We start from the raw sequence: 11,664 nt of genomic DNA, 5'->3' as shown, positions 1-11,664 counted from the left end.
AGACTATTTTCAGTGTTCTTAAAATACTGATGTACACCCAGCTCTGTTTTGAAACAGTTGTACAAAGTAATCTCAAGTTTCATGCCTCTGGGCTATAGGTATCAGAAGAATTTGGTTTTCACTTTATAGATGCTTCTGGTCTTTACTAGTTGGTGATCCAAAGTAATATCTCTCTAGTTGTCTGTTCTAAAGTCAGTAATACAGAACTTCTCCCACATGAGAATCAGGAATTTGAGGATTTTTTTTTTTTTTTTGCCTTCTCTGTGACATGCATTACAGCTTGCAGACAAAAAATACAGAAATAAATCTCAATCCTTTAAGCTCTCTTTGTCAGCAAGCAGAGTGGATGGTGCTGCTTCATGAGGTGAGAGGATCAAGAGTGACCACAGCATGGATGGTGTCCTCCCTGACAGGACAGAGTCCTGCAGCAGGACAGGCAGAGCTGGGTGCTGGGAACAGGCTCCATCAACAGTCACAGCGAGAGCACAAAGCAGGTCCAGGATCTGTCCAGTGAGAGAAGTCAAGAACATCAAGAGATAGAACCCAAAATAAGACTCTAGACGAGTCTCAGGGTTTTGCAGCAACCAGATTCTGACAGTAGAGGAGGCCAGAAGCAGGACTCAAAGCAAGCACACGTTTAACATAACCTAGAGACATAACTGCCTGGCCAGGCCTGAGCCCAAATAGAACTGCTGAGGACCCACGTGAGTCTGGTCGGGGCCATTAATACCTGGTGGCACCCTCAGGACCCTGATAGTCCCTATCCATAGCAGATAGTGGAGTCTCTAAGGAACAGAAATACTTCACTTTACTAATTCATTGAGTCTCCAAGTACAGCAGTGCCAAATCTCTCTAGCTAAGCAGGTCTCTTTCTTTCTTCCAGGTCCAGGGAAGAGGTGTGCACTTCATGTGCTCTGGGATCACACAGCTTACTGCAAAAATGTCCAAAAATGCTGGGTTGGTGCATGCAAAGTTAGCCATATCTTTCCAGACATTATTCATATAGGTCATGCCAAGATTTCCAACAAAAATGGAAATTGATCAGGAACATCTGATAGGAAATATTTAGAATAAATGCAATGTTCCTGTATAATGGGTGCCAGAAGGTGAAATCATAGTCCCTTCTGGCCATTTATGTAAAATGGCCTTAAAACTTAAACTATCTTAAACTATTAAACTTAAACTATGTGTTCAGCGTGCTTTCAGGTGTTAACTTACTTTCAGGCAGGCAGATACTATCTACAGAACCAGGGCCAAGAAAGTCTAAAGGAGCAAGCCATTGTCAAAACCACAATTAGAATTCAAGAGTTTCTGCACTGAACTCATGTTGTTCAAGACTTTTCTCTTTCACATACTGCCAACTAACAACACTGTGGGTGATTTATCTGATCATCTGTGTTACAAATACAAAGGCTTTAGCAGGGGTTGGCTTGTGTTCAGCTGGGTTTGCAGGCACAGCACTGCATCAGTACAGCATGCAGCTCCCTAGGTCACATCTGGTTGGGGATCAGGCTGGTCCCTTTGTCACACTAATAAATGTGAGGAAGGCTTTGCTTTATCCATGCTTTGTAATTATACAAGGAATCAGCTCTAATGTCTCAGCATCATGTTTCCACAGTGAGAGAGGCAGGGTTAGCCAAGATAGGCCTGGTTACGTCCAATCTTTCCCTTAGAAAGTGGCATAGGTGTCTTTTCAGTGTAATTCCTGGAGAATTTGGTTTTTGGAGAGCTTAACTTAGGCTGAGCATCAGTGACATGTCTGACTTTCCCTGTTCTGGATTAATGCCATGCAGAGTTCTGATCCAGGTGACCGTAGGACTGATTTAGGGAAAATATATCTGAATATTTCTGTTTCCAGGGTTAGGGCCCTGAAGGAACCAATAGGCTTTAATGTACCTGACCAGCTGCACCAAGGGCCTCCATCCACACACTGTACCCTGTGCTCGTGGCCCCTGGAGCTCATCCCTGATTAATTTGTGGGTTCTTGTGAGTTAGAGCCTAGCCTTGACCTTGTTTATTTGCCATGGACCCTGTTCAGTATCAACTTAGCTGTGTCTAACTCTGGTTACCCACTGGGCCACCAGACCAGACTGATTTCTTATCTCAGCCTCAGACCCGCCTCATCTTCTGGAAGCTGGTTTATCATCTGGGTTCCTGGCTGAATGTAGATACTGTCCCAAGGCCTGTCTTGTTTGCTATATGTGTGTACAGAGGGGCTGGATGTTGGCCAGTATGGTCCTTGTCCTGCTGGATATTGTGTGGGGCCCCGTGTCTGTCAGGGAGCAACTACCCCTTGTGGTTCCCTGCTGCTCACCACATACTCAAGATTTGCCAGAGCTGCCTGCAATGCAGAATTACTTAAGGATTTGTGCTCTGTATCCCTCAGTGCTATGCTGTCTAGATTTAGTCATCCTGCAGGTATGTACCAATTTGCATGTTATTGCAAAGATCCAAAGATCCACTAGCTTAAATCCTTAACCCTGACAGTATTCAGGGAAGAAGCCTTGAGGAGTATACGGGGTTATTTCCTGAGTCCTCTCTTCCAGCTTTGAGTAATGTATAGTTAAAATGGTACTTCCATGATAAATAGCTTTTGATTGAACTTTCTTCCATTATTTTTGCTTTAAATAAATTTTAACCTGTAAATTTTTTAGTATCTGCAATGGGCTGTAGCAGTGAGTTGGTGTTTGGACAAAACGTTGGGTGAAAAAGTAGCTATTTTCTGTTATGGTAAATCAGTTTGAGAAATTGACTGTATGTCCTCTGGAGAAATAGTGAGTGTTTACTCTCTGATAACACTTTCCATGCTGCTCTTGTTTTATAATATACTGGTTGGCATTTCACCCAGATTGCCTTCTTTCAAGGGTGAAAATCTTGTGTTTAGCTGCTCCTTGTGCTTTTGGCTACCCCTGTTACATTTCCTGTGCCTTTTGAAGTTCTACTGTGTGCGATTTAAGCAGAACTACATATTGTATTCAAGATGGAAGCAGCAATAGATTTGGGCTAAAAAAATGATGGTGTAGTTATGTTTTCTGTTCTGTTCTACCCTTCTATTGTAATAGCTGCTAATGCTCCACTTAAGCAACACTGAACAGTTTCACAGATGTATCTGGCACAGTACCTGGGTCTTTGTTTTGAATGGTAACCGCTAATTCAGAAACCGTGATTTCACTGTCCCTCCCATGTGTCTCACTTTGTGTTTTAGTGAAAGGATCTCATCCACCATTTTGTTGTCCAGCCTCTTGCTGCGAGATCTTTATCCAAAAATTTATCCTTCTCTTGGTAGGCTGAGTACCATAGCGCTGCCAGAAGATTGTCACCTGGTGCTACTTGTTTCCTAGAATATTTACTAGTGATGAAAAAGACCATGAGCATATGTGTCTGTGCAAATGGATGACCATTCATTCTTGGTTTCCTCCTAGTCTTTAAGATCTTCTTAATGGAGCTCTGTTTGTAAACAATGGTGTTTGGGTGCTCCTATTAAACTTATTACTCCAAACAAGTCTTAGCTCTCCTTGCTTGTAGATTTCCTCCAACTTACACACTTCTTGCTGCACATATTGTTTAAACCCACCACATCCAACTTATTAGCACCTTTCCAAGAAACATCCTTGGCTAATGCGTGGCTTTATCTCAAGTTCCAATTCCTTTCATTTGCATTTGATGTGTGCAGCACTTGGAGGGCACTAGTTCTTCTACTTCTTGGATTGTCTGTTTTATCTTATAAAAATACCTTTTGTTACGTCTTTCTTTTAGCAGGGTGGGTCTTCAGAATGACAGAAGTCTTCATACCCAGCCCTGTAGAAAAGCAATCTTCTCAGCAAACTGACAGACTGGGGAGGAGATGGTATGAATACACACAACATTGCTAAAATTGCCTACCACTGAGAGCTGATCAGGAAAATGTTCAAAATTCAGGTGTATGTGTTGTTGATTTCATTTTATTGTATGTGAAATGTCTTTGAGCTTGGCTAAGATTTGTAGACTATGTTCCTTTTCCACTGCCAGGAGCTAAAGGGGAGGGGAGAAGAGGAGGTATAAACTGGTGATGGGCTACCAAGCTTTTGTCACTGAACTGCAGCAGGAGCAATAAGCTGTACAGATCTGTTCCACTGCTTCTCTCCTGCATCTCAACTAAAATGGTGATAAAAACACTGGTGTTTAAAATATTTTTATAGGAATGGATGTGGACAGCACTGCTCTCATGAGCAGTAGGAAAAGCCTCTCTTCAGGCTTGAATTTGAATGGGTTGGTCCATATTTGAGGTGTTTTATACTTCAGCAGCTAGAGACTTAATAAGAATGATGATTATTATACACTAACAGTACTTTATTTTAATTATTTCATAGATCCCATTTCCAGCATCTGTTTTCTAGTCTGGAGAGACATTAGACTTGGTGGCCTGATTTCCACTCTGGCAAAAGGCTGTAGCGATAATGAGTCGTGTAAGAAATCTGGACCCACTCTTCCTCTTACTATAGCATTTTTGCATCCACTTCCCACTGGGAAGGAGCAGCAAGTATCAACAGAGGCTCTTGATGGATGTAGTGGGGGATTCAGAAAGCAAGGCTCTTTTTTCTTTTTTTCTTTTTTTTTTTTTTTTTTTTTTTTTTTTTTTTCTTGTGTCTTCAGGAGGGAGAAGGGAACTCTATAACTCTTCCTTTCAGCCAGCATCTCCCCCGGGGTGTGTTTGTTCCACTGGTGGGATGGCCGAACCTGGGTGGATGCTGGCACCCAGGATGCTGTGTAAGGGGAAGGGGATTTGCCCCCTCGCCCGTCACTGCTGACTAGACTGTCCCTTTTCTAGCCTACAAAAAAGGGATGATTTCAGAGGGTGTGACTTTGGTTGCTGGCCGGGAAGCATGCGGGGCCAAACTGGAATAATTTGCCTTTTCTCTTATTATTGTCACTTTATTTAATTTTTGTTGTTGTTGTTAAATAATTCCCGCTGTCTCCAGCCTTGGAGACGGATGGGGGGGGGCAGCCGGGGAGGGCAGCCGTGTCACCCTGGCTTTCCCGGGGACCGCGCCGGGACACCCCCGGCATTGCCTCCGGGTCGACCCGCAGCGCGGGGGCGTGGGTGGGGGGCGGCGGCGAATCCCGCTCCAGCCGCGGGGATCCAGGGCGCGTTTTGCCGCCTGCCGGGAGGGCTCGGTGCGGCGAGCGCCCCGCCGAGCCGCCCCCTCCCCGCTCCCTCCCGGAGGGTCCGGCCAGGGGCGAGCCGCCGCAGCCGCCCAGAGCACGTTTCGCCCGGGGCTCCCTCTCCCGCGCCTGGGCTCGGAGCGCCATGGGAGCCGGACGCCCGCGGGGTCCCGGGACGTGAGCCGTGCCTGGCCCCCTCCCCTCCGAGCGAGGCTCAAGCCATGCCAGCATCTCCCCTTCCTGTGAGCTGCGGGCTGGCCCTGCCGCAGCCCTGGTACGTGTGTGGGACGGGGCTGGGACGGGGGTGCCGGGGGTGTTGGCGGAAATCTCTGCTTTTAGCCCCCCTCCCTTCTTTTTTTTATTTTTAAATTTTTTTTTTATCCCCCCTATCCCTCCCCCTTCCATTCTGGCTTAGCCTCTTGGCTCCTTGCAAAGTTCATCTCGGGTGGAGCGGGGAGGGGGAGGCAGGGGCAGCCCCGTGGCCGGGCTCGGGCCATTTCGAGACGGGAAGGAACAGGCTGGGGGTTATTCAGATGCAAAATGCAGTTTGTTGGCGAAAAAGTCCGCTCTCCCTGGCTGTGCTGGAGCGGGTTTGCACTGAGGCAGCCAGAGCCTGCCTGGAAAAACCCACCAGGCGAGAGAAACTGCCTGCAGCCTCGGCGGAGGGCAGGGAACAATTAAAGGGACCCTGCCCGGCAGCCGGGGCCCCCGGCCAGACGGAACACCCCCGCGGCCTCCCCCCCCGCCCACCACCCCCGAAAACCAGGCGAGCGGGGGCCGTGCGTGCAGCAGCATCACCCGCTGGAGGTGCGGGGCCGGGGGGAAGGGGCAGCCCCGGGGCGGCTGCCGGATGGGCGCTGCGGGTCCCCAGAGCTTCTGCTGGGCTCGGCCCCATTGTCTGTGGGCCTGGGGACGGCTCCCGGGGTTGGGGGGGCTCGGCCAGCGGCGGGGCCGGGCCACGAGGGGCCGCGGCCTCCCCCCTAGGCGGGCCCTGCCTGCCCCTGCCCTTCCCCCCCCGGGGTCCGTCCGCCTGCTCTAAAGGAAGCGGAGCCCGGCGGGGCTGCAGCCCCCGAGGTGCTCCTGGGTACCCATACAGCGGATCTCGGAGCTGGCGGGGAGAAGAGGTGGTGGCCTTGTCCCAGCTGGAGGTTTGGAGCTGGCGGGGACGCTCCCCGCCCGGCTGGTGATGGAGCTGAGGGAGAAGGATACAGTTCGCCGAATGGGATGGGTAAGGAAAAAGGCGGCCTGCTGGGAGGCCGGACCGGTTAACCTGACAAAGGTATGGCTGCTGGTGTTCGAGTAGCGATCAGTGGAGCATGCTGGATTCGCAAGCGGACCAGGCACAGCAATAGTCAGAGTCGCGCCAAGCCTGTGCCTGAGCCTGTCCCACACCCGGCCAGCCTATCCTGCACCCCAAGGAGATTTAAAGAGCAACGTATTCCACATCACTTGCCTCTCAGCCTGTATCGCAGCAGCCCAGACCAGTGAGATGCTACTCCTTTAAAAGGAGGAGAGGGGAGCGAGCAAGCAGGCGTCTAGAGCAGGGCACCCGCTGTGGGACCTGAGAGTTGGCCCCCCAGAAACAGGCTCGACGGGGTGGATGCACCAGTGTGGGTCTGGCTGAGAGCTCTCTTTCTACAAGCTTTAATGCAGCAATGGCAAAACCGGGCAAAGATGTACTTGCAGTGTTAAATGTTTAAACATGACCCAGCAGACCTGCAGGGCAAAGGTGTCTCTTTTAAAATTTAAAGCCACTGGAGAAACCCGTGAAAATAGTAATAAAAATAAATAATCTTCCCAATAGTAGCTCTTCCAAGCTGTGCTCAGTACTACTATAATATGTTCTTGTGGAGAGATAGAAGGCTGTTCTGTCCAGTAGTCACCTCATTTTCATTAGTGTCAGTCGACACAAATTTGGATTAGAGACTGAATCCTGAAAACGTTGCATTTATTCCTGGTCTGGGCGAAATTGGATAGGTAGGTAGCCTGGTGGATCCTGTTTGTAAAGGAAGAGAAGTCTGGTTTGTGCTCTTCAGAAGCAGTTTCTCTGGTAGCACAAGGATGGGTGGTGTTCGTTCCCCAGCTGAGGCTTCGTCCTTCTGGACAGGAAGGGTTGGCTGTGTTTGGAGAAGACAAGGGAGGGCTGGGCTGTGCTGCATGAAGAAGGTATTGGGGAAGGATTCAAGGTGAGATGGAACAAGGAAATTTCTGATATCTATGGTTTCCATAAGACCCAAATCTTCTCTCTGTAATATTTCAAAATCCTGACTGATAGCATTTTATTATAACTAGTGTGCTACCCGTGGTTGTAAAAACTGGCCTAAGCATTTTCATCCTGTTTTTAGTTACTTACATTTCAAAACACCTTTCAGGCTGAAATTTTTCAGGCTTAATCTTTGCCTGAAGGTTCTTCCCTCCACCTCCCCCTTTTTTAATTGAATTTGAGATAAGGTGATTCAGTTAGTAGTTTTACCTTTTTGTTTGTTTTTTGGGGGGAGTTGTTTGTAGTTTTTTGTTAAGGTTTTTTTGTTCTTGTTTGGTTGGTTGGTTTGTGTGTTTTGGTTTTTTTCTTTTGTTAAGAAAAGGCAAACTCCCTGAAGAATGGGGTAAATAAGAAATAAGTGTTTAAGTAAGAAATAAGAAATAAGTAAGAAATTTAGTGTTTAAAACTGCATAATTGCAGAATTAGAGGGGCATACAATGGTGTTTGGTTTGTTTGTTTGTTTTATTTGAAAATATCTGGAGCATTCTGTTGGAAAGAGCTTTCATTTTTTGACCTCTTGGAAACAACCAAGTATCTCTTTACTTTTGCTGAGGTTAAAGCAAACCTGAGCTCCTCCTGCCTGGGGAGGAGGATACTTGCACATGCTGTGAGTCCTCACAGTGGATCTTTAGAGTCAGTTATTTTTCTGAGGCTTAATATGGTTTTGTGGTTTAAGTATGTGTGGTTCCTTCCCACATTTTTTTTTTTTTTACAGTTTTAAAAGAACTTTCCTCTAAACCAGGAAGGCTTTTTTTGTGGTATTTTTTTCTATTTCACTGGCTTTGCAGGCTTCAAGGTGCATGCTGAAGTCATGATGTTGCAAAATGCATGAACATCTCTTGCTGAATTCTCAGTGCATGTGTAGTTTGTAGCTGTTTTCAGCTCCCCACGCAGCAGAGAGGGAAGCAGGACATGGTGTCAGTCCTGCCTATTCCAGCCTTACCCTCCAAGTACAGAGGTAACCTTCCAGGACCAGCAAAGACAAAAATTTAGGATGAATGCCTTGGTGCTTGCTTGGTTCAACATCACTTGGTGTAACTGCTGTCAGTGGAAAAAAGGATTATCTAATTGTTTGCTTTTGTACAACTGTGAGAAATCAGGGTGTCATCCTGCAGTGCCTGTCCCAGATCTGTTACTGTAAAGTGATGATTTAAGTCAAGTTTTATATAAATGTGGTTAAAATATGCCTCGAGTAGCATAATTCTGGCACATAAAGCAAAAAACCTATACACAGTAAAATGGAACAGAGTACTCTTGAATGATGTGTGAGATTATAGAAATACCACTTGTAACAGGACTGCAGAAGGAAAGGGCTTGGAGGTTTGTGGGGTGGTGAGTGAGGGGGAACCTTGAGGGTGCCTCTGCCAGGGGAGTTTGAGGAAATTCCACCACTTGCCTTGGGAAGGAGGAGAGGCCTCTTTACAAGAATATGAAATCACTCATGGTACTGAGAAGGCAGATGAGAAGATCCATTTTTATTTCTTAACAAAAACCGAATGGATTTTCAAGGAATAAGGAAGGGAAAAGGCAAACTAAGGTGAATTCCCTCCTTATAACCCATTTCTCTTCTTCTCATATACAAAATATAGTACATAGCAGTCAGACACAAGATTGGAAAGCAGGTGCAGCTGGGAATAGTATGCAGGTGATATGACATAATCCTGGAAAGACTGAAGAAAGCTTTTACACCTAATATGAGTGTCAAATTTTCTGGTGTCTCTTGGATCTTCCTCTAGAGCATTTGCTGCCTGAAGATGGGATGTTTTCATTTCTAAATAGGATATCTGAGCATGATAACATCTAAGTCAAATTATGGCCCTTATTGCTTGGAACTTGTGAATTAAATGGCTTTTATGAAAGCTTCCTGATTTTTTCCCCCCCACCTTGTCAACCTCGAGTGATTGAAAGAAGATACCTTAACACTGAAACAAAATGTGTTTAATTAGTGCATCTGACTGTAGTGAAACTAGACTCAACTAGTCCTAGCTGTGTATTTTTTCCCATGCATGTGTTTGTTCAGGGGCCACTTGCTCTCTCTCATTATGCCACAAAAGAGTTGCTACCATTTTAAAAGAAGGTGTCTTTTACACACACACCATCTTCCCCCAATCTTCCAAGAAGAATCAAGTTATAGAACAGAATCTTTATGGATGCTGCTTCTCAAAGGAAAATTTCCTTTATTTTTGTATCCTTTTGTGAAAAGGGAAAGCAAATAAGAGAAGCAGCATATTTGTTGGGGTGGTTTTGTTGTGTTTGTGGGTTTTTTTTCCCCTGGAGATGTTCCAGCACTATAGGGTTAAATTCCTCAGTTACTTTGTAGGCAAAATTCTCATTATAATTATTCAGAATTTTGACCTAGGTAGGACTAAAAGGTTTAGTCCTTGGTTAGCTTTTTAGCAGTATTTGTTGAAGATTATGGTGGTCAGTGGCATTGCTCCAGATTTATTACTGTGAATAAGCAAAACTTAAGCAACTGGCCTTAAAACCAGATTTCAGCTTTACGCATTTATTAAGAGAGAGAAGTCAGCTCAAGTAACAAACAGCTTTGGGATGTGCTGTTAATGTCTAGGGCTGTTCCCTGCAAACCCTCCTATACCTATTCTGACTTCATAGAGTTTCTTGTCCTGTGCCCTCAGGGAAGGTATGGAAGGTTCCACCTAATTTGGCTTTTGGAAGAGAGCATTGAAATAAATTTGCTTCTCTCCAGGCTGATGGAAAACTGCAAAGTTACTCTATTGCCTCATGAGGTTTATGTTTGATAAGTCCACATGTATTTCCACATTTTTGAAATATAACTTATTTCTTGCTACAAAATGTGACCATTTGTTGTCCTTAAGACGTGACATGAGGCAATTTGCAGCTGCTGCAGGCATCAACAGTCATTGCCAGCACTTCAAATGGAAAAGGAAAAGTAAAGTATTTCCTAGTGTTGCAGAAAAAAAAACCCTGAACACTGAGATTGTAGCTATCTAATATTTTGGTCCTAAATGTGGAAGAGTAAACAAAAAAATAACAATGTGACTTAGTCTTATTAGACACTTAAAGCTGTCTCACATTAAAAGAATTATCTAGAGGTTATTGTGGCAAACTAGTATTCATCAAGAGTATGGGCTTTCTTTAAGGGAATGAAAGATCTCTTGCTGTCATCCATTTCTCCCAAGAGCTTACAGTCACATTCAGGGTCAGAGTCCCAGACAAGCATAACTGATGTCAAGTATTTATTGAAGAAATAAAAATTAAAAAAAAAATTAAACTTTCCTGAGTCCATGACCCAGATTTCTTCTGAAAGACCTAAATTTACTCCAGTGACAAAACTGAAACAAAATGGATGAAAGTTGCTGTTCTTGTGCTCCTGTTTTGTCATTTTTAAGCAAGACAAATACAAGCAGCCTTTGCTGTCTTTTTTTTAACACACCATTTAAATGCCAGTCATTTTCCTACAAATGCCAATATTCTGTATTAAAAGAAAAAGGAAAAAACAACCATAGGATGGTCTGTCTTTTTCAGTCCTGAAACAACCATGTTGCAGTTTCCAAGTACGGGTGAAGACATAATATCCTGTAAATGTAATTATTTAGTTAGAAAAGTAACTAAAAGTTACAAAATAATTTTTTTGTTTTGAAGGTTTTTTTATGTTACAAGCTTTTAAAAGTTACAAAATCATTATAAATGAAGCTTCTAGTTTATAATTTTGATGATCATGCTTCCAAAATTTCCACAACAGTAGTGTCAACTGCTTATGAAGAGAAGTAATATGGGCAAAGGATTATGTGCATTCAGTATCTTCAGAAATCCAGTCTCTGTTTCAGCTCCAGATCTCCTGTTTCCTCTTGTCATTCTGCTTCTGTTTCAGGGCTGATAAAGAGAAAAGTTATCTTTTCAGTTCCCCTCCTGATTCACAGGTTCCTATGTTGTCTGGCTCTTGTTTTTTTGCTTTCTTCCTTGCTCTCCTGGCTGTAGTCTCTGATAGTACCTCACATTTCATTTCCTGCCACTGTAACACACCACCAGTACCACCAGTACCACCAGCTGTGGATCTGTTGCCTGCTGCTTGCTTCCAGTTGGTTTTGAAATCCTCCAGGCCATCCTTTGGAATGAGGAGCTGTAGAGAGAACCACAGGTCCTCAGGTGTCGCCGATAATGAACTGGGAGCTTGAGCCCAGGTGTGCCCACTAATTAGGGCCTGCCCCAGCTGGAAATGGGCGGGGCTGAAGGGCAAGATAAAAGGCATGCTCCCAGAAGCAGAGTCAGAAGAGAAG

The 11,664-nt window shown here is 45.1% G+C and overlaps 1 protein-coding gene across 3 annotated transcripts in view; it reads left to right on the top strand.

The window, feature by feature from the left end:
* The window catches only part of TET1 (tet methylcytosine dioxygenase 1), a 91,855-nt gene that overhangs the window by 5,597 nt on the left and 74,594 nt on the right, over window positions 1–11,664 (top strand). Inside the window, exon 1 of one of the 3 annotated variants that reach the window (XM_071749056.1) lies at window positions 5,178–5,416. The exons of the other annotated variants lie outside the window; for them this stretch is intronic. The gene's annotated coding sequence lies outside the window, so the exon portion shown is untranslated. Of the gene's footprint in view, window positions 1–5,177; window positions 5,417–11,664 lie in introns of those variants that run through there. 3 annotated transcript variants of the gene reach the window in all.

The sequence above is a fragment of the Heliangelus exortis genome, chromosome 7 (genome assembly GCF_036169615.1).
Source record: "Heliangelus exortis chromosome 7, bHelExo1.hap1, whole genome shotgun sequence".
In the NCBI taxonomy this organism is placed as follows: domain Eukaryota; kingdom Metazoa; phylum Chordata; class Aves; order Apodiformes; family Trochilidae; genus Heliangelus; species Heliangelus exortis.
This window is presented reverse-complemented; position numbering and strand designations above follow the sequence as displayed.